Raw genomic sequence first — 26,088 nt, 5'->3', positions numbered from 1 at the left:
ATGCAGTAGGGAAAGGCCCATTGTTAGCCAGTCTGGAAGCAGGCAGATTCAGAATTAACCCCAAACAATTCCCAACAATAGTTATGATGGGGAAAGACTGGCAGAAAATTATTGGAGGGGAGTAACAGAATTTACGAGATATATGCCGATTTGGTTTGAGCCTAGGTTGGCAGAGCTCATGAGATTGCGGGGGTTCAGTCAGTGGAGGCGCATTGGCATTTGGTTTGTGTCTCAGTTGCTTGATGGGGATGTTATTAAAACATTCGAGACACTTAGGACTGAGTTTCCTCTGTCCCAGAAGATGTTCTTTCAATATTTGCAGTTGAGACACGCCCTAGATTGTCAAAAGGAGGGGTCGCGCATGATTCTGCAGTCCGATAGCTTGTTGAATCTTATCGGGCCTCAGAGGAGTACGAGAGGGTTCACCACCATCATGTACAGGGGTCTGATGGATACCTTTTTATTGAAACATCCGTTAAGGCTAAATGAAAAATGGGTGGCGGACGTGGGTCCTTTGTCGGAGTCCCAGTGGGAGTCTATACTTCAATACATCCCCAGGGCGTCCTTGAGTGTGGCTAAGAGCGTATCGGACTTATATCTGGTGTACAGGGTTACAGGACCACGGCATGGATGAGGAAGGCAGGACTGAGAGGTGACTCAAAATGCCCTAGGTGCGTTGAGGATGATGCAGATTTGATACATATGATGTGGTCCTGCGCTCGCCTCCAACCCTTTTGGGTGAAGGTGCTTAACTTTATTCAAGAGGCAACAGGGGTAAATGTGGTGCGTAACCCGCTGGCTAGCCTTCTGGGTTGTATGGATGATATTGCTACGGATGAATGTGTAAGGTTGATTATTGCAAGATTGTTGTATGCTGCGAGAAAGCTTATTGCGATTTACAGGTTGGATAAAAAAAAACGCCAGGGAAAAAGGAATTTATTAATAACATTAATTTTATTTTCCTTATGGAAAGGAATATCTACATCAAGAGAGGTCAGAATACAAAATTTGAAAAAGTGTGGGTGGATGGATGGATTACCCAGGTGTGGCGTCTGCTGAGTTATTAAAGAGTAGAATGGGGGTACTTTAGTTGCTTCTGGAGGGACTTTAACATGTACTGTTGTACAATTTTCAAGAGGTGATGTTGTCAGTTGTTTGTATTGGATAATGGGTAAAGGACTGGGGTGAGGGAGGGTTGGTTATGGGGTAAGGGTCCTATTTTCGTAAAATGAAAATGTATTAATCGGTTTTGTATTAGTGGGACCTGTCTGAAAAAATGTGTCAGACTGTGTTACTGCGTGTCATATGCTTTAATACAAATTATTTGATTAAAAAAAGAGGAGTGCACCGTCCGTAACTATAAACACACACGTGGCACAGGCTTCTTCATGTTCACCCACACATATTACCAATAATATCCAAATGTCACAGTCGAAAATTATTTGTTCTAGTGTAACGAACACTGTTACTGGAATGGCACTAAGCGTAGATAACCACTACCCTGGGAAACACCAGATTTCCTCTTTACAAAATATGGATGATGATGGTATTGATGACGACTTTGAAATTAATTTACCACATACACACCAAGAAGATGAAGATCACTGTTAAGGACTGGCGGAACGCACCAAGTATAAGATGATATGAAACTAGGTGCGTTCGCAGTCCGAGGTCCACCGTGCAGGTAAAAACCCTGCTGCTAGTAAAGAAGACTATATGGCGGTACTATAAGAATACACACATGGGTTAACTTCACCCTGTGTGAAGGAAGCAACCCTGTTGCGTCACAGGACCGCGGTACCGCACATAGAGCGCAAGCAAAGAGTCACTAATCTCAAACCCGAGACTGAGGATTTGAGTTCAGAAGGCCCCATGCGCTCGACACCGCAACTGGGGTGTCAGAGGAACATAAATAATAATATAAAGGCACAAGAGTGCGTGCGGTGCCGCACTGACGGACGCCACTAACCACCCAGGCTTGGGTCAGGAAAGCGCAGAGCAAGCGCACGGCGCCGTACTGGCGGACACAGCAACTGGTAGCTGTAATGTGTGTTACGTGCTGTTGGATAAGTCGGGCGCTAGATAGCAAACATACACCTTCCGCGAACAGTCATCCAATAGGGAGGGTTATTTAAAGAGCGACTTTCACTCACAACACACACACATATTTACAAGACAATACTAGCGCATGGCCGTGCGGTCATGCGCTGTTTATATAGTTGCAGCACAGGAAGCTGCTACCGAAGTTTTGCCCTTTCAGGACCTTCCTGGAGGACCAATGGAATGTGCTGCAGTACCTGAGCATGTGACCCTTGATCTCCAACGGGAGATCTTGCCCTGGGCATGCTCAGTGTGTGAAAATAAGGACTTAGTCCCAGAGAAGCCTGCTCGCCGCAGATCAGTGCAGGGTACAACAGGAGAGCCAGAAAAGGCAGCAGTAACCCTCTGCACAGAATCAGTCCCAGCAAGACGCTGGGAGCGACGCCTCCGCTGAGCAGACTCCACTGCGGCCGATGCAGAATGGGAGACCGCAGCAGACACGGATCGAGATTCCTCCTGTGCAGCAGAGGAAACTCAACTCCAAACATAACCCTCCCCTCCTAGGGCCCCCCCCCTCCTTGAGCCTCACTACGCTCAAAAGCTGCAATTAGCAGCGGAGCCCGAATGTGCTCTACAGGCTCCCAGGTTCTATCCTCTGGGCCGTGACCCTTCCAGTCCACCAGATAAAATTTCTTGCCACGTACCACCTTGCACCCCACAATAGCATTCACCTCAAACTCATCCGTGGATGAACCCGATGTCCCTGCAGATGACTCAGAAAACCGGGACAAACGAACGGGCTTTAAGAGGGAAACGTAAAAAGTATCGGTGATACCAAGGCGTGGAGGAATAGCCAAACGGTAGACCACAGGGTTGACCTGTTCCAGAACCTTAAACGGGCCAATGTAGCGAGGAGCAAACTTAGTGGACTCAACTCGCAGCCTGATGTTACGGGCGGAGAGCCACACTAAGTCGCCAGGAGCAAAGACCGGAGCGGGGCGCCGGTGTGTATCAGCCGAAACCCTCATTCTCTCCTTGGAGGCCCGGATGGCATCCTGTGTGCGGTCCCAGATGTCACGTGCCTCCACCGCCCAGTCTGCCACCCTAGAATCGGTGGATGACACGGGCATGGGCACAGGGACACGCGGATGCTGGCCGTAATTAAGGAGAAAAGGAGTCTGACCAGTGGAATCGGCTACGGCGTTGTTCAAGGCAAATTCCGCCCAAGGTAGCAAAGATGCCCAGTCGTCCTGCCTAGCAGAGACGAAATAACGCAAATATGTCACCAGAGTCTGGTTGGTTCTCTCCACCAACCCATTCGTCTCGGGATGGTATGCAGAGGAGAGGTTTAACTCTATGCTGAGTAAACGGCAGAGCTCTCTCCAAAACCGAGACGCGAACTGGGGACCCCGATCGCTGACAATCTTATCAGGCATACCATGCAATCGGAAAACGTGCTTAATGAACAACACCGCCAAGGCCCGTGCTGAAGGTAACCGAGGAAGCGGCACCAAATGCACCATCTTAGAGAAATGGTCGGTGACAACCCAAATAATGGAGCAGCCACACGACTTGGGTAAGCCCACCACAAAGTCCATCCCGACCATCTCCCAGGGCCTGTCTGCCACCGGTAGAGGGTAAAGCAACCCTGCAGGCCATTGCCGAGGAGACCTATTCTGGGCGCAGGAAACACACGCCTGAATATAGTACCTGACATCTCGGGCCATATGCGGCCACCAGTATGTTCTTGCCAAAAGCTCAGATGTCCTCTTGGTCCCAAAATGCCCACCCACTCTGGAGGAGTGAGCCCAAGAGAGAACCTCCGGTCGCAAGTTAGCTGGCACGAAAGTCTTGCCCGGGGGCACAGACTCTAGCGAAACCGGAGCTACAGTTCTCAGGCTCTGAGAAGGGACAATAAGCCGAGGCTCCTCCTCCTCCTCCTCAGATGACACTACGGAGCGGGAGAGAGCATCGGCATGAACGTTCTTCTCCCCGGAGAGAAAATGGAGAGTAAAATGGAACCGGGAGAAGAACAGGGACCATATAGCCTGGCGAGAATTCAGCCGCTGGGCCGTTTGTAGATATACCAAGTTCTTGTGGTCAGTGAAGACTTGGAAGGGAAAGCGAGCTCCCTCCAAGAGATGTCTCCACTCTGAAAAAGCCAACTTCATGGCTAGCAACTCCCTGTCCCCGATGGAATAATTCCTCTCTGCTGGTGTGAAGGTCTTGGAGAAGAAGAAGCAAGGATGCTTCCGACCTTGAGCATCCTTTTGGAAAAGGACTGCTCCAGCACCAACAGATGAGGGATCCACCTCCAAGATAAATGGTTTATCAACATCGGGGCGATGTAGGATGGGAGCGCTAGCGAAATGAGACTTGATCGAGAGAAAGACTTTGGAGACCTCCTCTGACCACAACTTGGGATTTGCTCCCTTTTTGGTGAGGGCAACCAAGGGAGCTACCAAAGTTGAGAAGTGTGGAATGAACTGGCGATAGTAATTAATGAACCCCATAAAGCGCTGCACCGCTTTAAGAGAATGTCGTTCCTGCCAGTCCATTACAGCCTGTAGCTTGGCAGGATCCATAGCCAAACCCTGGGCAGGGATGATATAACCAAGGAATGGCAAGGACTCCTGCTCAAACACACACTTCTCCAACTTGGCGTAGAGGGAGTTTGCCCGTAAGAGGTCGAAGACTTTGCGAACATCTCTCCGATGGGAGTCAATATCTGGAGAGAAGATGAGAATATCATCCAGATAGACTACGACCGAGGTGGGGAGCATATCTCGGAAGATGTCGTTCACAAAGTCTTGGAAAACGGCTGGGGCATTACAGAGCCCGAAGGGCATCACCAGATATTCATAGTGCCCATCCCTGGTGTTAAAAGTCGTCTTCCATTCATCCCCCTCACGGATGCGAATCAGGTTGTAAGCACCCCGCAGATCTAACTTTGTAAATACCCTCGCTCCCCGTAGCCTATCAAACAGCTCAGATATCAGGGGTAATGGGTATTTTTAACGGTGATGGCGTTAAGACCCCTGTAGTCTATGCATGGACGTAAGTCTCCAGTCTTCTTCTGTACGAAGAAGAACCCAGCCCCTGCCGGTGACACTGACTTCCTAATGAATCCTCTTGCCAGATTCTCTTGGATATACTGAGACATTGCCTCCGTCTCCGGGAGAGATAATGGATAGACTCGACCCCGGGGAGGCTCAGCACCAGGCAAGAGGTCAATAGGACAGTCATAGGGGCGGTGAGGCGGAAGGGTCTCCGCAGCTCTTTTGGAGAACATGTCTGCATAGGGCCAATGGTGCTTGGGGAGAGAGGAAATATCTGCGGGTACCTGTGTAGTAGCAACCTGAACGCATTCCCTCTGACATCTACCCTCGCAGGATTTACTCCATCCCAAAATTCTCCCAGAGGACCACTCAATATGAGGAGAATGGTAGCGAAGCCATGGTATCCCCAACAGGACCTCATCAATTCCCTCAGGAATGACTAATAGGGAGATTATCTCCTGATGTGATGGAGACACAGAAAGCATGAAAGGAATGGTTTGGTGGGTAATCTGTGAGGGTAGTGTTGACCCATTTACCACTCGAACGGTTACTGGCTTGGCGAGCATCACCAAGGGTATTGCGTGACGCTGGGCAAAAGCAGAAGGCATAAAGTTACCCTCTGCCCCAGAATCCATGCATAGCTCGACCATAAGAGTGGATGGGCCTATGGTAATTGTCCCCTTGAAGGACAACTTTGAGGCAAACATCGCCGTGTCTAGTGTACCTCCTCCAACTGCCACTAGACGCTGACGTTTCCCCGACCGCTGAGGACCCTTGGAGGCAAGATGTCCTGACTGCTGGCAAACATGACGGACCTTATGTGCACGGGCGGACAGAGATTTGGATCCCGCTTGTGTCACCTCTAAGGCCTCATGTGATTTGGATGCCTGGATTGGAGATTCCAAAGGTTTGGCGAAGGTGGGAGCCAGCCGAAACCTCTGCCTACACTGGGCTCGCTCTAACCTCCGCACGTTAAAACGGAGGTCAATACGAGTAGAGACAGTTATTAATTCCTCCAGTGTGGCAGGAATCTCCCTAGTGGCCAGAGCGTCCTTAACGTGATCAGCCAGGCCCCTCCAAAATATGGGGATAAGGGCCTTATCCGACCACTCCAGCTCGGAAGCTAAAGTACGGAAGCGGACGGAAAAATGGCTGACCAAGGACTCACCCTGAGTTAAAGCCAGTAGTTGGAGCGCTGTGTCATGGGTGACTTGAGGTCCTAAAAAGACCTTTTTCAGAGTGCTCAGGAACAACGGAGCACTCTGCACCACATGATCACCACGCTCCCACAGCGGCGTAGCCCACTCCAACGCCCTGTCCGACAAGAGAGAGACAATAAATCCCACCTTAGCCCGCTCTGTAGGAAAACGTGCAGCCAGGAGCTCGAGATGGATAGAGCACTGACTCACGAATCCCCTACAAGTTTTGCAATCTCCAGAAAATTTTTCTGGCAACGGGAGGCGGGATAATGTCGGAACTGGGGTGGCAGTGGACAAGGTTGCTGCAGCCACGCTAGCAGCCTGTACAGCAACTGCGGTAACATCCACAGCTGAGGTTGAGCTCTCGAGAGCCGTCAACCTACCCTCCAGCTGCTGGATATACCGCAAAGATTGCTGAATGTCCGCCATTTACTAGCCAGACCTTGGCGCTAGTATTAAGTTAAGGACTGGCGGAACGCACCAAGTATAAGATGATATGAAACTAGGTGCGTTCGCAGTCCGAGGTCCACCGTGCAGGTAAAAACCCTGCTGCTAGTAAAGACGGACTATATGACGGTACTATAAGAATACACACATGGGTTAACTTCACCCTGTGTGAAGGAAGCGACCCTGTTGCGTCACAGGACCGCGGTACCGCACATAGAGCGCAAGCAAGGAGTCACTAATCTCAAACCCGAGACTGAGGATTTGAGTTCAGAAGGCCCCATGCGCTCGACACCGCAACTGGGGTGTCAGAGGAACATAAATAATAATATAAAGGCACAAGAGTGCGTGCGGTGCCGCACTGACGGACGCCACTAACCACCCAGGCTTGGGTCAGGAAAGTGCAGAGCAAGCGCACGGCGCCGTACTGGCGGACACAGCAACTGGTAGCTGTAATGTGTGTTACGTGCTGTTGGATAAGTCGGGCGCTAGATAGCAAACATACACCTTCCGCGGACAGTCATCCAATAGGGAGAGTTATTTAAAGAGCGACTTTCACTCACAACACACACACATATTTACAAGACAATACTAGCACATGGCCGTGCGGTCATGCGCAGTTTATATAGCTGCAGCACAGGAAGCTGCTACCGAAGTTTTGCCCTTTCAGGACCTTCCTGGAGGACCAATGGAATGTGCTGCAGTACCTGAGCATGTGACCCTTGATCTCCAACGGGAGATCTTGCCCTGGGCATGCTCAGTGTGTGAAAATAAGGACTTAGTCCCAGAGAAGCCTGCTCGCCGCAGATCAGTGCAGGGTACAACAGGAGAGCCAGAAAAGGCAGTAGTAACCCTCTGCACAGAATCAGTCCCAGCAAGACGCTGGGAGCGATGCCTCCGCTGAGCAGACCCCACTGCGGCTGATGCAGAATGGGAGACCGCAGCAGACACGGATCGAGATTCCTCCTGTGCAGCAGAGGAAACTCGACTCCTAACAATCACAGCTGCAAAAAAAGGCCGTGAATGTCTGGAAAATCATTTTCTCTTGGGCAAACTTTCCCTCTTACTAAAGTGGTACCGAATTATGCATACACAGGTCTCATGTCATGACTATTTAGCGTGAGATGGTTGAAAGATGATGTATTCTGTTTTGTCCATGTCCACTTTTTGAAAGCGAGCATAAAAGAAGGATAAAATAGCGGCAAGACGTTTGATTTGGATCAGTAAGGAGGTAATGTCAGGTACAGATAGGTAGATCTGCGTGTCATCGGCGTACTGATGATATTGCAAACCGTGCCATTACATCAGCTGTCCCAGGCTGAAGATGTAGATGGAGAAGAGTAGAGGTCCTAGAACTGAGCTTTGGGGAACACCGAAAGACCGTGGTCGAGGTGAGGAGGTGGTGTGGGAGAGGGAGACACTGAATGTCCCCGTAACATCAGGTTGTTTTTTAAAGACTCTGACGATAACCCCCAGAAGGCCATTTAAACGAACAGCCAGGCCCGCATCAGCAGGGGTAGCAAGACTCCCATCCTAACCACCACAAGCATGATCAGGCACATGGCAGCAAAGCACCCGACTTTGTTGGTTGAACACAAGGCTCCATGAACAGCATTTGTGGGTGATACCACTGCTTCTTCAAATGTTGTGCGTGCAAGCAAATCTCCTGTCCATGGTGCATTCAAAGATGCCTCACGCCCTGCATCTGCAGTTGCACACAAACTCAACAAGCACCATCAACAAGCACGTCTACATCCTTGTCCCAGTGCAGTGTTCAGTTACCCATACCCCATTCTTTGGAACGCAAGCGGAAATAAGCAGCCAATGCCACAGTACTAAATTCACACATTTCTCATCTGCTTGCACTTGAAATGTTGCATTTTATACCCGTGTGAGACCTAAGCTTTCAGCAACTTGATGGTGGTTACCATCACAAGGTACTCATTACCCAGCTGTCACAATTTTTCCTTGTCTGCCATCAAGACATTCAACAAGCAAGCACATATCCCAGAACATTACCCGGGCCCTCTAAAATGCTGTTACAGGGAAAGTGCACCTAAACACGGACACTTGGACAAGTGCATGTGGGCAGGGATAGTACATCTCACTGACAGCACACAGGGATAGCGTAGAGGAAGCCATGAACCAGTCGGACATTGGGAGATCATGTTGCAGATGTATGGAGACAGGTTGTGGAAGGCTTTGTCTGTCATAGTTAGGGTTTTGAACTGTAGCCTCTGGGCAATTGGAAGGCAGTGAAGGGCCTGGCAGAGAGGAGAGCCTGGGGAATAACAGAGGGACGGGTGGTTTACTCGGGCATCAGACTTTAGGATAGATTGGAGTGGTGCAAGAGTGTGAGAGGGGAGGCCAGAGAGTAGGAGGTTGCAATAGTGGAGGCGGGAGATGATGAGGGCGTGCGCTAACATTTTTGCAGTTTCTTGGAATGTACGGATCCTGGAAATGTTTTTGAGTTGTAGTGGCCAAGGGCTTGGATATGTATCTTGAAAGAGAGGGCAGAGTCCAGGATCACCCCGAAGCCCCGAACCTGTGGGACTATTTGTACCGGTGTGCCATCCCCGCATTACACAGGCACATGTCCCACAACATTACCCGTGCCCTCCACAATGCTGTTATTGGGAAAGTCCACCTAACCACAGACACGTGGACAAGTGCTTTTGGTCAGGGACGGTACATCTCACTAACGGCACACAGGGTTAAGATAGTGGAAGCCGGGACACAGTCCGACCTTGGGATGGTGCACGTCCTCCCAACCGAGAGTATTGCTGGCCCTACGTCAATCTGGGTTGCCACCACAGTCGACAGCTCCTGCACCTCCTCCTCCTCTGCATCCTCTTCAGCCTTCATCTCCGAAAGTAACACATCAGTCACAAGCTGGAAGCACTGCAGCACTGCCTCAGGCAATCGGCAACAGGCTGTGCTGAAGCTAATACGATTTGGTGACAAACCACACAATGATGACGAGTTGTGGAAAGCTCTTAAAGAGCAGGCAGATCTGTGGCTGACACCACTGAACCTACAGCCAGGCATGGTCGTGTGTGACAATGGCTGGAACCTGGTGGCTGCTCTGTGTCGAGGCAAGCTCACACTTGCCATGCCTGGCCCATGTGATTAACCTCATTGTTCAACGTTTCCTGAAAAGCAACACAGAGGTGCCAGATCAGCTAGGAAATGTACGAGGCTCTGAGTACCCATTTTAGACAGTCAGTTACAGCTTCATCCACCCTTGCCGTGATTCTGCAGCACTTGTAGCTTTTGGCTCATCAACTGGTATGTGATGTCCTCCTCATGCATTGGAACTCTACACTGCATATTTTGGAAAGGATTTGTGAGCTGTAGAGGGCAGTTGTTGACTACCAACATCAACAAGGCCATCGGTATTCAGTTTTGACTTCACACATAAGAGCTCAGGAGTGGACATGGATGTCAGACATATGTACCATCCTCCAAAACTTTGAGGAATTCACCAAGAAGGTGAGCGGCAATGATGCCATAATTAACATCTCCATCCTGCTTCTCTGTGTTCTAATATAAATATTTATACTTATTTATATAGCGTCAACATATTTTCAGTTTGAAACATATGTCTTCAAAGGGAGATTTGTAGTTAAAATTCTGCGCTGCCGCTGAGATGAATTTCAGGAGAGTATAGTTGATTCACAGTGGTTTTATTCAATGCGTTTCAGAGGTCTCATGCCCCCTTCATCAAGAAATACTGAAATACTGGTATTTCCTGATGAAGGGGGTATGAGACCCCTGAAACGCATTGAATAAAACCACTGTGAATCAACTATACTCTCCTGAAATTCATCTTAGCGGCAGCGCAGAATTTTAACTACAAATCTCCCTTTGAAGACATTATTTTCTGTGGTCGGTGAAGACCTGTGGATCTGCAGCAGCCGCTGTCTATATGCTCTAATCTCATCCTAACCAGGTGAGCAAACTTGGTGTATATTCTCCTCTGTGTAACGTGGATAAGACCCTATTGCGCTCTTTGTCTCCCCATTGTTTTGCAACAGTTTGAAACACAACAGTCCTAAGTATAAACGATAACAATAATACAATAATTAAACAGAAATAAAACAACCCTGCTCGTGACAGCTTACAATCCACACTAAGTAACAACGAGAACAATAATTAAACCCCCCAAAAAACCATCCTGCTCGTGACAACTTACAATCTACAATGAGGTGGAGGAGATAAAAACTACAGGGGAATGCATTTACAAGGATGTATTTACAATTATATTACTGAGGTTTTTCGAAAGTTGTGGAGGCCAGAGGACAAGGAGGAGGAGGAGAGCATGGTCAGTTGTCCTCTTGGTGATGACACAGACGTATTGACTGTTAGCAGTCTTGCATGCATGCCTGAGTTTATGTTCCGCTGCCTTTCCCATCACCGTCGCATTCCTAAATTTTGGGTGACAGGGAATACTGATTGGTGACACTTCCAGACCCACGCTACATGGAGAACTTTATTTCTCTTATTCCAGAGGCAGACAGGTGTAGTACAATGTTGGAGGACCATAGGGCCCTTCTTGCTGAAATATTAAAACAATTCCCATCTGAAAACGCTGGCAGAAGAGGTCACACTTCGTTGGCCAAGCAAGTAGTACAGGTGAGAGAGACACAACTCCAATCTAGCAGAGGCAGTGAAACACTGACAAAGTTTGGGGAGCGTTTTCTCTCCTATCGCCCTGGCCCTGAGGCATGGAGGACTCTCACAAGGAGTGCTTTGTTTTGGAAAATGCTGAGGGAGTACCTTGCTGACCGTACCTACATCCTCTGTCATTCCTCTGTGCCCTTTAATTATTGTTTTGCAAAGCTGAACATGGAACATGAACTGCCTCTCTACTGCGAACGAGCGCTGTGCTCACGGTCATGGAGCGCACGGTGCCTCGCTTTCTGTCGGACAATGTGAACATGGCTCCTCGCTTTCTGGCAGTACCACTTTTATTGGCAGGAGCACATGCCTGCGTAGTACAGAGACAGAGTACAACACCGCAAAAGCATTCACACTCTGCTCCTCAGACTTTCTATGTGCACAATGACTGATGATGATGGCGGTAGTTGGAGTTGGAGCATTTAACACAGTCATGAAGCAGCAACTTCAAAGAGAAGTATTTTTTACGAGATACCACACTGTTCGATATGTGACCTGTATTTGTTAATTTTGTAAACTAAAATAGTGTACCGAGCTAGGGTAACAGGCATCAAACACAGCTGAATTTCCACATTTTGTAGGCCACAAATACATCAGACGTCTGACAGCGATAACACAGTGGCAAATATGTGTCTTTTTTTATTTTGGAACCTAAATAGTGCTATATAGAAATTGAGTATCAGACAGCCAAAACAGGGTTACACCGGCCTACAATGCCCAAACTTCAAGCACGCAGATATATGACGGCTGTAACGGAAATACCACACTGGTAAATCTGTGGCATTTCAATTTTTTTTTTAATGCTAAATAGCGCTGTATAGAATTTGAGTATCACACAGCTAAAAAATAAGTACACCGGCCTCCAATGCCCAAACTTAGAGCACAGAGATATATGACGGCTGTAAGGGAAATACCACACTGGCAAATCTGTGGCCTTCCAATTTTTTTAATGCTAAATAGCGCTGTATAGAATGTGAGTATCACACAGCCTCAAAATAAGTACACCGGCCTCCAATGACCAAACTTGGAGCACAGAGATATATGAGGCCTTTTTCGGTGAATTTAAAACACCAACAAAAAAAAAAGGGGGCACAAGGGTAGCACACACAACTATGCTACGTATGCCTGACAAACTATCACTTTTCAACAGGCCTCAGTCTGACAGAACAAACTGTATATTGTTTTTTTTGGGGGGGGAATTTGTGGATAAAAAATAGGTATATAAAAAGTAAATAAGCTGCAGCAGCAGGCAGGTATGGAACTTTGAGAAGGATGCAGTGGGAACAATGGGCGCACATACAGTGCCTGCAGGCCTTGCACTGATGTGGATATGCTGTGCCCTGCCTGCCTAGCGCTGCAATATCGGGACCCATGAATTAGCCCTAAAAAGGACTGTTGGTTTCTCAGGAGTTGTGGATGTAAGAGTTGCAGACCTACACTAACTCTAAAACCATGATTCTGACCCTACCTCGGCAGCAACTCTCCCTACTCTCGCTGAAACAGGAACAGAATGCGGCAAGCAGGGCGGCGCCAGGTCTCTTATACTCGGGATGATGCTGTACGGGAAAGCCAATCACTGCACGACCACAACAAAGATGGCTGCGGTGTTTCATGGCCTGGCAGACAATCCCTGCACCATGACTGGGTCTCTAAAGTCCGCCAAAACTACTGGGTGGAGACAGCAGTTACCGTTGAATAATCCCGGAAATGCTCGCTGCTCAGCGAGTACCCCGAGTACCCTGATACTCAGGCAAGTAACGAATAGTGGCGAGCACGTTCGCTCATCACTAGTCAAAATTTAAAAAAAAAAACACATTGCTTTCAGACCTCAAATAATGCAAAGAAAACAAGTTCATAATCATTTAGAAACAACAATACTAATGTTTTAACTCAGGAAGAGTTCATAGATCAATATTTTGTGGAATAACCATGATTTTTAATCCCAGCTTTCATGCGTCTTGGCATGCTTTCCACCAGTCTTTCACACTGCGTCTGGTGCAAAAATGTAAGCAGTTCTTCTTTGTTTGATGTCTTGTGACTATCCATCATCCTCTTGATTACATTAAGAGGTTTTCAATGGGGTTCAGGTCTGGAGATTGGGCTGCCCAAGACAGGGGTTTGATGTGGTGGTCTCTTAATTTTTGCCAGAGCTGTATGTATGGACATCACAATTGGCAGCCAGCTGAAACCCCAGGTGTTGACTAATCCACTGAACACAGAAGAATGACTAGGCCACTGATTACCAGGGATCATACAGATCAGTACATTACTCCAATGACTAGCTGCCATTAATTGCCTAATGGATTTAACACTCAATCTATATTGCAATTAGTATTACAGTATTTAGTCTTAATCAAAGTCTCCTATGAATTACCAGGAGTACCAACATGACCGCCATAGGGGGCTGTCAACGGTTTCCAGTTCCCATGGCAAAACATTGTCACCCTCCAATGATATCACATGGGGGACAATCAGCACCCTAAAAATACACCAAGCCTCTGCTGTAAGTGTGTACATTTCAAAAACCTGACCTGCACATCCAAACATAGACTAAGTGTGAACAGGTGCTGAACCTAGAGTCGCCAACTCGTATATAGTTAAATAAATAAGGCAGCACACTGCAGCGCTAGAACATACAAACTTGAAACACGAAATTTGAACTGCATTACTGCACTAGAAATATGAAAAATGAGAGCGTTTAGCGCATAAAAATGGCCAATTTTATGTGTACCTGGTAGCCACCCTGTTATGTTTGCTAATGACAGGTGTTATGAAGGCAATCCAGAAACACAGTGTGCTTAGCGATCAGAGCGCACACAGTGATCTGACAAATACCCAAAAATACAAGAACGAGCTCTGAGACGTGGAAACTCTGTAGACTGCACACCTGATCCTATCCTAAACACAACTAAAAGCGGCTGTGGATTGCGCCTAACAACTACCTAGGCAACTCGGCACAGCCTAAGAAACTAGCTAGCCTGAAGATAGAAAAATAGGCCTGACTTGCCCCAGAGAAATTCCCCAAAGGAAAAGGCAGCCCCCCACATATAATGACTGTGAGTAAGATGAAAAGACAAAACGTAGGGATGAAATAGATTCAGCAAAGTGGGGCCCGATATTCTAGGACAGAGCGAGGACAGTAAAGCGAACTTTGCAGTCTACAAAAAACCCTAAAGCAAAACCACGCAAAGGGGGCAAAAATAACCCACCGTGCCGAACTAACGGCACGGCGGTACACCCTTTGCGTCTCAGAGCTTCCAGCAAAACAAAAGACAAGCTGGACAGAAAAAAAGCAACAAAAAAGCAAAAAGCACTTAGCTATACAGAGCAGCAGGTCACAGGAACAATCAGGAGAAGCTCAGATCCAACACTGAAACATTGACAAGGAGCAAGGATAGCAGCATCAGGCGGAGTTAAGTAATGAAGCAGTTAACGAGCTCACCAGAACACCTGAGGGAGGAAGCTCAGAAGCTGCAGTACCACTTGTGACCACAGGAGTGAATTCAGCCACAGAATTCACAACAGTACCCCCCCTTGAGGAGGGGTCACCGAACCCTCACCAGAGCCCCCAGGCCGACCAGGATGAGCCGCATGAAAGGCACGAACAAGATCGGAAGCATGAACATCAGAGGCAAAAACCCAGGAATTATCTTCCTGAGCATAACCCTTCCATTTAACCAGATACTGGAGTTTCCGTCTAGAAACACGAGAATCCAAAATCTTCTCCACAATATACTCCAATTCCCCCTCCACCAAAACCGGGGCAGGAGGCTCAACAGATGGAACCATAGGTGCCACGTATCTCCGCAACAACGACCTATGGAATACATTATGTATGGAAAAGGAGTCTGGGAGGGTCAAACGAAAAGACACAGGATTGAGAACCTCAGAAATCCTATACGGACCAATAAAACGAGGTTTAAATTTAGGAGAGGAAACCTTCATAGGAATATGACGAGAAGATAACCAAACCAGATCCCCAACACGAAGTCGGGGACCCACACGGCGTCTGCGATTAGCGAAAAGTTGAGCTTTCTCCTGGGACAAGATCAAATTGTCCACTACCTGAGTCCAGATCTGCTGCAACCTATCCACCACAGAATCCACACCAGGACAGTCCGAAGACTCAACCTGTCCTGAAGAGAAACGAGGATGGAACCCAGAATTGCAAAAAAATGGAGAAACCAAGGTAGCCGAGCTGGCCCGATTATTAAGGGCGAACTCAGCCAACGGCAAAAAGGACACCCAATCATCCTGGTCTGCAGAAACAAAACATCTCAGATATGTTTCCAAGGTCTGATTGGTTCGTTCGGTCTGGCCATTAGTCTGAGGATGGAAAGCCGAGGAAAAGGATAGGTCAATGCCCATCCTACCACAAAAGGCTCGCCAAAACCTTGAAACAAACTGGGAACCTCTGTCAGAAACAATATTCTCAGGAATGCCATGCAACCGAACCACATGCTGAAAGAACAAAGGTACCAAATCAGAGGAGGAAGGCAATTTAGCCAAGGGCACCAGATGGACCATTTTAGAAAAGCGATCACAGACCACCCAAATGACTGACATCTTTTGAGAAACGGGAAGGTCAGAAATGAAATCCATCGAAATATGTGTCCAAGGCCTCTTTGGGACCGGCAAGGGCAAAAGCAACCCACTGGCACGAGAACAGCAGGGCTTAGCCCTAGCACAAATCCCACAGGACTGCACAAAAGTACGTACATCCCGTGACAGAGATGGCCACCAGAAGGATCTAGCCACTAACTCTCTGGTACCAAAGATTCCAGGATGACCAGCCAACACCGAACAATGAAGTTCAGAGATAAGTTTATTAGTCCACCTATCAGGGACGAACAGTTTCTCTGCTGGACAACGATCAGGTTTATTCGCCTGAAATTTTTGCAGCACCCGCCGCAAATCAGGGGAGATGGCAGACACAATGACTCCTTCCTTGAGGATACCCGCTGGCTCAGATAAACCCGGAGAGTCGGGCACAAAACTCCTAGACAGAGCATCCGCCTTCACATTTTTAGAGCCCGGAAGGTACGAAATCACAAAGTCGAAGCGGGCAAAAAATAACGACCAACGGGCCTGTCTAGGATTCAAGCGCTTGGCAGACTCGAGATAAGTCAAGTTCTTATGATCAGTCAATACCACCACGCGATGCTTAGCTCCTTCAAGCCAATGATGCCACTCCTCGAATGCCCACTTCATGGCCAGCAACTCTCGATTGCCCACATCATAATTACGCTCAGCGGGCGAAAACTTCCTGGAAAAGAAAGCACATGGTTTCATCACTGAGCAATCAGAACCTCTCTGTGACAAAACCGCCCCTGCTCCAATCTCAGAAGCATCAACCTCGACCTGGAACGGAAGAGAAACATTTGGCTGACACAACACAGGGGCAGAACAAAAACGACGCTTCAACTCCTGAAAAGCTTCCACAGCAGCAGAAGACCAATTAACCAAATCAGCACCCTTCTTGGTCAAATCGGTCAATGGTTTGGCAATGCTAGAAAAATTACAGATGAAGCGACGATAAAAATTAGCAAAGCCCAGGAACTTTTGCAGACTTTTCAGAGATGTCGGCTGAATCCAATCCTGGATGGCTTGGACCTTAACTGGATCCATCTCGATAGTAGAAGGGGTAAAGATGAACCCCAAAAATGAAACTTTCTGCACACCGAAGAGACACTTTGATCCCTTCACAAACAAAGAGTTAGCACGCAGGACCTGAAAAACCATTCTGACCTGCTTCACATGAGACTCCCAATCATCTGAGAAGATCAAAATGTCATCCAAGTAAACAATCAGGAATTTATCCAGATACTCACGAAAGATGTCATGCATAAAAGACTGAAACACAGATGGAGCATTGGCAAGTCCGAACGGCATCACTAGATACTCAAAATGACCCTCGGGCGTATTGAATGCAGTTTTCCATTCATCTCCTTGCCTGATTCTCACCAGATTATACGCACCACGAAGATCTATCTTAGTGAACCAACTAGCCCCCTTAATCCGAGCAAACAAGTCAGATAACAATGGCAAGGGATACTGAAATTTAACAGTGATCTTATTAAGAAGGCGGTAATCAATACACGGTCTCAGCGAACCATCCTTCTTGGCTACAAAGAAGAACCCTGCTCCCAGTGGTGATGACGATGGGCGAATATGTCCCTTCTCCAGGGATTCCTTCACATAACTGCGCATAGCGGCGTGTTCGGGCACGGATAAATTAAATAATCGACCTTTAGGGAATTTACTACCAGGAATCAAATTGATAGCACAATCACAATCCCTATGCGGAGGTAGAGCATCGGACTTGGGCTCTTCAAATACATCCTGATAATCAGACAAGAACTATGGGACCTCAGAAGGGGTGGATGACGAAATCGACAAAAATGGAACATCACCATGTACCCCCTGACAACCCCAGCTGGATACCGACATGGAATTCCAATCCAATACTGGATTATGGGTTTGTAGCCATGGCAACCCCAACACGACCACATCATGCAGATTATGCAACACCAGAAAGCGAATAACTTCCTGATGTGCAGGAGCCATGCACATGGTCAGCTGGGCCCAGTATTGAGGTTTATTCTTGGCCAAAGGTGTAGCATCAATTCCTCTCAATGGAATAGGACACCGCAAAGGCTCCAAGAAAAACCCACAACGTTTAGCATAATCCAAATCCATCAGATTCAGGGCAGCGCCCGAATCCACAAACGCCATGACAGAAAACGACGACAAAGAGCATATCAAGGTAATGGACAGAAGGAATTTGGACTGTACAGTACCAATGACGGCAGACCTAGCGGACCGCTTAGTGCGCTTAGGACAATCAGAAATAGCATGAGTGGAATCACCACAGTAGAAACACAGACCATTCAGACGTCTGTATTCCTGCCGTTCAACTCTAGTCATAGTCCTATCGCACTGCATAGGCTCAGGTTTAACCTCAGGCAGTACCGCCAAATGGTGCACAGATTTACGCTCGCGCAAGCGTCGACCGATCTGAATGGCCAAAGACAAAGACTCATTCAAACCAGCAGGCATAGGAAATCCCACCATGACATCCTTAAGAGCCTCAGAGAGACCCTTTCTGAACAAAGCTGCCAGCGCAGATTCATTCCACTGAGTGAGTACTGACCATTTCCTAAATTTCTGACAATATACTTCTATATCATCCTGACCCTGGCACAAAGCCAGCAAATTTTTCTCAGCCTGATCCACTGAATTAGGCTCATCGTACAGCAATCCGAGCGCCAGGAAAAACGCATCGACACTACTCAATGCAGGGTCTCCTGGCGCAAGAGAAAATGCCCAGTCTTGAGGGTCGCCGCGCAAAAAAGAAATAATAATCAAAACCTGTTGAATAGGATTACCAGAAGAATGAGGTTTCAAGGCCAGAAATAGCTTACAATTATTTTTGAAACTTAGAAACTTAGTTCTATCTCCAAAAAACAAATCAGGAATAGGAATTCTTGGTTCTAACATAGATTTCTGATCAATAGTATCTTGAATTTTTTGTACATTTATAACGAGATTATCCATTGAAGAGCACAGACCCTGAATATCCATGTCCACACCTGTGTCCAGAATCACCCAAATGTCTAGGGGAAAAAAAAAAGTGAACACAGAGCAGAAAAAAAAAAAAAAATGATGTCAGAACTTTTTCTTTCCCTCTATTGAGAATCATTAGTTGTGGCTCCTTGTACTGTTATGTTTGCTAATGACAGGTGTTATGAAGGCAATCCAGAAACACAGTGTGCTTAGCGATCAGAGCGCACACAGTGATCTGACAAATACCCAAAAATACAAGAACGAGCTCTGAGACGTGGAAACTCTGTAGACTGCACACCTGATCCTATCCTAAACACAACTAAAAGCGGCTGTGGATTGCGCCTAACAACTACCTAGGCAACTCGGCACAGCCTAAGAAACTAGCTAGCCTGAAGATAGAAAAATAGGCCTGACTTGTCCCAGAGAAATTCCCCAAAGGAAAAGGCAGCCCCCCACATATAATGACTGTGAGTAAGATGAAAAGACAAAACGTAGGGATGAAATAGATTCAGCAAAGTGGGGCCCGATATTCTAGGACAGAGCGAGGACAGTAAAGCGAACTTTGCAGTCTACAAAAAACCCTAAAGCAAAACCACGCAAAGGGGGCAAAAAAAAACCACCGTGCCGAACTAACGGCACGGCGGTACACCCTTTGCGTCTCAGAGCTTCCAGCAAAACAAAAGACAAGCTGGACAGAAAAAAAGCAACAAAAAAGCAAAAAGCACTTAGCTATACAGAGCAGCAGGTCACAGGAACAATCAGGAGAAGCTCAGATCCAACACTGAAACATTGACAAGGAGCAAGGATAGCAGCATCAGGCGGAGTTAAGTAATGAAGCAGTTAACGAGCTCACCAGAACACCTGAGGGAGGAAGCTCAGAAGCTGCAGTACCACTTGTGACCACAGGAGTGAATTCAGCCACAGAATTCACAACACCACCCTACGGCATCTCTCCTATACCAGGTCCTACGCTTGCCTTACCTCGCTGAGAATAAATGTCTCCATCTGAATGGGTACATGTGAAACCTCTTCCTAGACTAAAAATCTCTCTCTCTATGGAGGGGTATTGGACCTGCTGTAATTAAAACACCTGTGGCTAGAAGGCCTGAAAATTAACAATTACAGATGGTGGTATGGCTAAGCTGCTTGCCCAAACTTCCCATTCTCTGATGCGACAAGCTGAAACAGCTTTGCCTCTGCAGCATCAGAGGAGCACTGTGACACTGAAGCTGTCCTGATCCACTTAGGGTGGCTACCAGGTACACATAAAATTGGCCATTTTTATGCGCTAAACGCTCTCATTTTTCATATTTCTAGTGCAGTAATGCAGTTCAAATTTCGTGTTTCAAGTTTGTATGTTCTAGCGCTGCAGTGTGCTGCCTTATTTATTTAACTATATACCAGTTGGCGACTCTAGGTTCAGCACCTGTTCACACTTAGTCTATGTTGGATGTGCCGGTCAGGTTTTTGAAATGTATTCTCTAGCCTTCTGATCGTGCACTCCGCCTTCTAGCCACAGGTGTTTTAATTACAGCAGGTCCAATACCCCTCCATAGAGAGAGAGAATTTTAGTCTAGGAAGAGGTTTCACATGTACCCATTCAGATGGAGACGTTTATTCTCAGCGAGGTAAGGCAAGCGTAGGACCTGGTATAGGAGAGATGCCGTAGGGTGGCTACCAGGTACACATAAAATTGGCCATTTTTATGCGCTAAACGCTCTCATTTTTCATATTTCTAGTGCAGTAATGCAGTTCAAATTTCGTGTTTCAAGTTTGTATGTTCTAGCGCTGCAGTGTGCTGCCTTATTTATTTAACTATATACGAGTTGGCGACTCTAGGTTCAGCACCTGTTCACACTTAGTCTATGTTTGGATGTGCAGGTCAGGTTTTTGAAATGTATTCTCTAGCCTTCTGATCGTGCACTCCGCCTTTTAGCCACAAGTGTTTTAATTACAGCAGGTCCAATACCCCTCCATAGAGAGAGAGAGAATTTTAGTCTAGGAAGAGGTTTCACATGTACCCATTCAGATGGAGACGTTTATTCTCAGCGAGGTAAGGCAAGCGTAGGACCTGGTATAGGAGAGATGCCGTAGGGTGGCTACCAGGTACACATAAAATTGGCCATTTTTATGCGCTAAACGCTCTCATTTTTCATATTTCTAGTGCAGTAATGCAGTTCAAATTTCGTGTTTCAAGTTTGTATGTTCTAGCGCTGCAGTGTGCTGCCTTATTTATTTAACTATATACGAGTTGGCGACTCTAGGTTCAGCACCTGTTCACACTTAGTCTATGTTTGGATGTGCAGGTCAGGTTTTTGAAACGTATTCTCTAGCCTTCTGATCGTGCACTCCACCTTCTAGCCACAGGTCTTTTAATTACAGCAGGTCCAATACCCCTCCATAGAGAGAGAGAATTTTAGTCTAGGAAGAGGTTTCACATGTACCCATTCAGATGGAGACGTTTATTCTCAGCAAGGTAAGGCAAGCGTAGGACCTGGTATAGGAGAGATGCCGTAGGGTGGCTACCAGGTACACATAAAATTGGCCATTTTTATGCGCTAAACGCTCTCATTTTTCATATTTCTAGTGCAGTAATGCAGTTCAAATTTCGTGTTTCAAGTTTGTATGTTCTAGCGCTGCAGTGTGCTGCCTTATTTATTTAACTATATACGAGTTGGCGACTCTAGGTTCAGCACCTGTTCACACTTAGTCTATGTTTGGATGTGCAGGTTAGGTTTTTGAAATGTATTCTCTAGCCTTCTGATCGTGTACTCCGCCTTTTAGCCACAGGTGTTTTAATTACAGCAGGTCCAATACCCCTCCATAGAGAGAGAGAGAATTTTAGTCTAGGAAGAGGTTTCACATGTACCCATTCAGATGGAGACGTTTATTCTCAGCGAGGTAAGGCAAGCGTAGGACCTGGTATTGGAGAGATGCCGTAGGGTGGCTACCAGGTACACATAAAATTGGCCATTTTTATGCGCTAAACGCTCTCATTTTTCATATTTCTAGTGCAGTAATGCAGTTCAAATTTCGTGTTTCAAGTTTGTATGTTCTAGCGCTGCAGTGTGCTGCCTTATTTATTTAACTATATACGAGTTGGCGACTCTAGGTTCAGCACCTGTTCACACTTAGTCTATGTTTGGATGTGCAGGTCAGGTTTTTGAAATGTATTCTCTAGCCTTCTGATCGTGCACTCCGCCTTCTAGCCACAGGTGTTTTAATTACAGCAGGTCCAATACCCCTCCATAGAGAGAGAGAATTTTAGTCTAGGAAGAGGTTTCACATGTACCCATTCAGATGGAGACGTTTATTCTCAGCGAGGTAAGGCAAGCGTAGGACCTGGTATAGGAGAGATGCCGTAGGGTGGCTACCAGGTACACATAAAAATGGCCATTTTTATGCGCTAAACGCTCTCATTTTACATATTTCTAGTGCAGTAATGCAGTTCAAATTTCGTGTTTCAAGTTGTATGTTCTAGCGCTGCAGTGTGCTGCCTTATTTATTTAACTATATACGAGTTGGCGACTCTAGGTTCAGCACCTGTTCACACTTAGTCTATGTTTGGATGTGCAGGTCAGGTTTTTGAAATGTATTCTCTAGCCTTCTGATCGTGCACTCCGCCTTCTAGCCACAGGTGTTTTAATTACAGCAGGTCCAATACCCCTCCATAGAGAGAGAGAATTTTAGTCTAGGAAGAGGTTTCACATGTACCCATTCAGATGGAGACGTTTATTCTCAGCGAGGTAAGGCAAGCGTAGGACCTGGTATAGGAGAGATGCCGTAGGGTGGCTACCAGGTACACATAAAATTGGCCATTTTTATGCGCTAAACGCTCTCATTTTTCATATTTCTAGTGCAGTAATGCAGTTCAAATTTCGTGTTTCAAGTTTGTATGTTCTAGCGCTGCAGTGTGCTGCCTTATTTATTTAACTACAGTTAGGGCCAGAAATATTTGGACAGTGACACAATTTTCGCGATTTGGGCTTTGCATGCCACCACATTGGATTTGAAATGAAACCTCTACAACAGAATTCAAGTGCAGATTGTAACGTTTAATTTGAAGGGTTGAACAAAAATATCTGATAGAAAATGTAGGAATTGTACACATTTCTTTACAAACACTCCACATTTTAGGAGGTCAAAAGTAATTGGACAAATAAACATAACCCAAACAAAATATTTTTATTTTCAATATTTTGTTGCAAATCCTTTGGAGGCAATCACTGCCTTAAGTCTGGAACCCATGGACATCACCAAACGCTGGGTTTCCTCCTTCTTAATGCTTTGCCAGGCCTTTACAGCCGCAGCCTTCAGGTCTTGCTTGTTTGTGGGTCTTTCCGTCTTAAGTCTGGATTTGAGCAAGTGAAATGCATGCTCAATTGGGTTTAGATCTGGAGATTGACTTGGCCATTGCAGAATGTTCCACTTTTTGGTACTCATAAACTCCTGGGTAGCTTTGGCTGTATGCTTGGGGTCATTGTCCTTCTGTACTATGAAGCGCCGTCCAATCAACTTTGCAGCATTTGGCTGAATCTGGGCTGAAAGTATATCCCGGTACACTTCAGAATTCATCCGGCTTCTCTTGTCTGCTCTTATGTCATCAATAAACACAAGTGACCCAGTGCCATTGAAAGCCATGCATGCCCATGCCATCACGTTGCCTCCACCATGTTTTACAGAGGATGTGGTGTGCCTTGGATCATGTGCCGTTCCCTTTCTTCTCCAAACTTTTTTCTTCCCATCATTCTGGTACAGGTTGATCTTTGTCTCATCTGTCCATAGAATACTTTTCCAGAACTGAGCTGGCTTCTTGAGGTGTTTTTCTGCAAATTTAACTCTGGCCTGTCTATTTTTGGTATTGATGAATGGTTTGCATCTAGATGTGAACCCTTTGTATTTACTGTCATGGAGTCTTCTCTTTACTGTTGACTTAGAGACAGATACACCTACTTCACTGAGAGTGTTCTGGACTTCAGTTGATGTTGTGAATGGGTTCTTCTTCACCAAATTAAGTATGCGGCGATCATCCACCACTGTTGTCATCCGTGGACGCCCAGGCCTTTTTGAGTTCCCAAGCTCACCAGTCAATTCCTTTTTTCTCAGAATGTACCCAACTGTTGATTTTGCTACTCCAAGCATGTCTGCTATCTCTCTGATGGATTTTTTCTTTTTTTTCAGCCTCAAGATGTTCTGCTTCACCTCAATTGAGAGTTCCTTTGACCGCATGTTGTCTGCTCACAGCAACAGCTTCCAAATGCAAAACCACACACCTGGAATCCACCCCTGACCTTTTAACTACTTCATTGATTACAGGTTAACGAGGGAGATGGCTTCAGAGTTAATTGCAGCCCTTAGAGTCCATTGTCCAATTACTTTTGGTCCCTTGAAAAAGAGGACGCTATGCATTACAAAGCTATGATTCCTAAACCCTTTCTCCGATTTGGATGTGGAAACTATCATATTGCAGCTGGGAGTGTGCACTTTCAGCCCATATTATATATATAATTGTATTTCTGAACATGTTTTTGTAAACAGCTAAAATAACAAAACTTGTGTCACTGTCCAAATATTTCTGGCCCTAACTGTATATACGAGTTGGCGACTCTAGGTTCAGCACCTGTTCACACTTAGTCTATGTTTGGATGTGCAGGTCAGGTTTTTGAAATGTATTCTCTAGCCTTCTGATCGTGCACTCCGCCTCCTAGCCACAGGTGTTTTAATTACAGCAGGTCCAATACCCCTCCATAGAGAGAGAGAATTTTAGTCTAGGAAGAGGTTTCACATGTACCCATTCAGATGGAGACGTTTATTCTCAGCGAGGTAAGGCAAGCGTAGGACCTGGTATAGGAGAGATGCCGTAGGGTGGCTACCAGGTACACATAAAATTGGCCATTTTTATGCGCTAAACGCTCTCATTTTTCATATTTCTAGTGCAGTAATGCAGTTCAAATTTTGTGTTTCAAGTTTGTATGTTCTAACGCTGCAGTGTGCTGCCTTATTTATTTAATTATCTGCTGTAAGTGTGGACATATCTAGCATAGAGGGGTTAAAAAATAGGGGTTGGATGTTGGATATATCGTTTATCAACCAAAGATGACCACCATACATTTTGAACCGTATGTTTAACCATAAGTTGAATGTACATATGTATGACAAGGTCAGTAGTTGCCAACCTATACCCATGCATTGACTCTCCCCCCTGGACGAGATACGACAGAGACGAAAACTCAATTTACATGAAGCAAAAAAAATGGAAAACTTACTTTGGTCCCCTTCAAAACAGTCCAGTAATTTTACCTTAGGCTCAAATGACTGATAAAGGTGGAATAGAACATTTCGAGTTGTGGAAAATGCAAGTTGTTGTTGCTGCTTGATGTCTGCTACTTTCAAAGACAAAGTCCTCAATTGCAGGGTCAGGGTGTCAATGGTGACTTCTTAGCACACAATAAATGGGGTGGGCGTGGGCTGGTGATAATGTTATGACTGCCAAAGCACATTCACATGCAGGCTCGGACTAACCCACAGGAAAACAGATGAATCCCCCGGTAGGCCCCACTGCAGAAGAAGGCCCTTCAACTCTGCATAAAAGCAATCATTGGCACAATTAACTTGATTCACTATGTACAGACAATGACAGCATCTCATCATTCATTTATTATTCTGCTCAATTTATTGTTATATTGAAGCAAAGGCAAATTTGTGAGTGAGAGTGTGGAGACACAGGGGTCAGCGGGTGCTCTATTCCGTTAGCCGAAACCGCATGGACAAGGGCTCATCCCACTGAATGCCCACTCTCCTTTTACCACAGACATAATACTATGCACACAACACAGGGTGAGGTTAAATACAGTGTGACAATACTTTATTCAACCACAAAACAGGAAAATAACACATAGGACAGTCCCAGCAAAATACCCAAAATGGTGCAAAATTCCAAAATCTCACCCTTCTGTTGGCTCGCCGGGATAAGTGCAGCTGTGACTTCAGAGCTTGCAGGGACAACTACCCTCACCTGTGGAATGCACAGAGAAGAGGTAACGACAAGCTTAGGAACCTGACAATGCATTGAGGTACAAGGCCAGGTGACTGGAGGGTCA

This window comes from Ranitomeya imitator, chromosome 3, assembly GCF_032444005.1.
Source record: "Ranitomeya imitator isolate aRanImi1 chromosome 3, aRanImi1.pri, whole genome shotgun sequence".
Classification (NCBI taxonomy): Eukaryota; Metazoa; Chordata; class Amphibia; order Anura; family Dendrobatidae; genus Ranitomeya; species Ranitomeya imitator.
The sequence above is the reverse complement of the archived record's forward strand: the minus strand, read 5'-3'. Positions refer to the sequence as shown.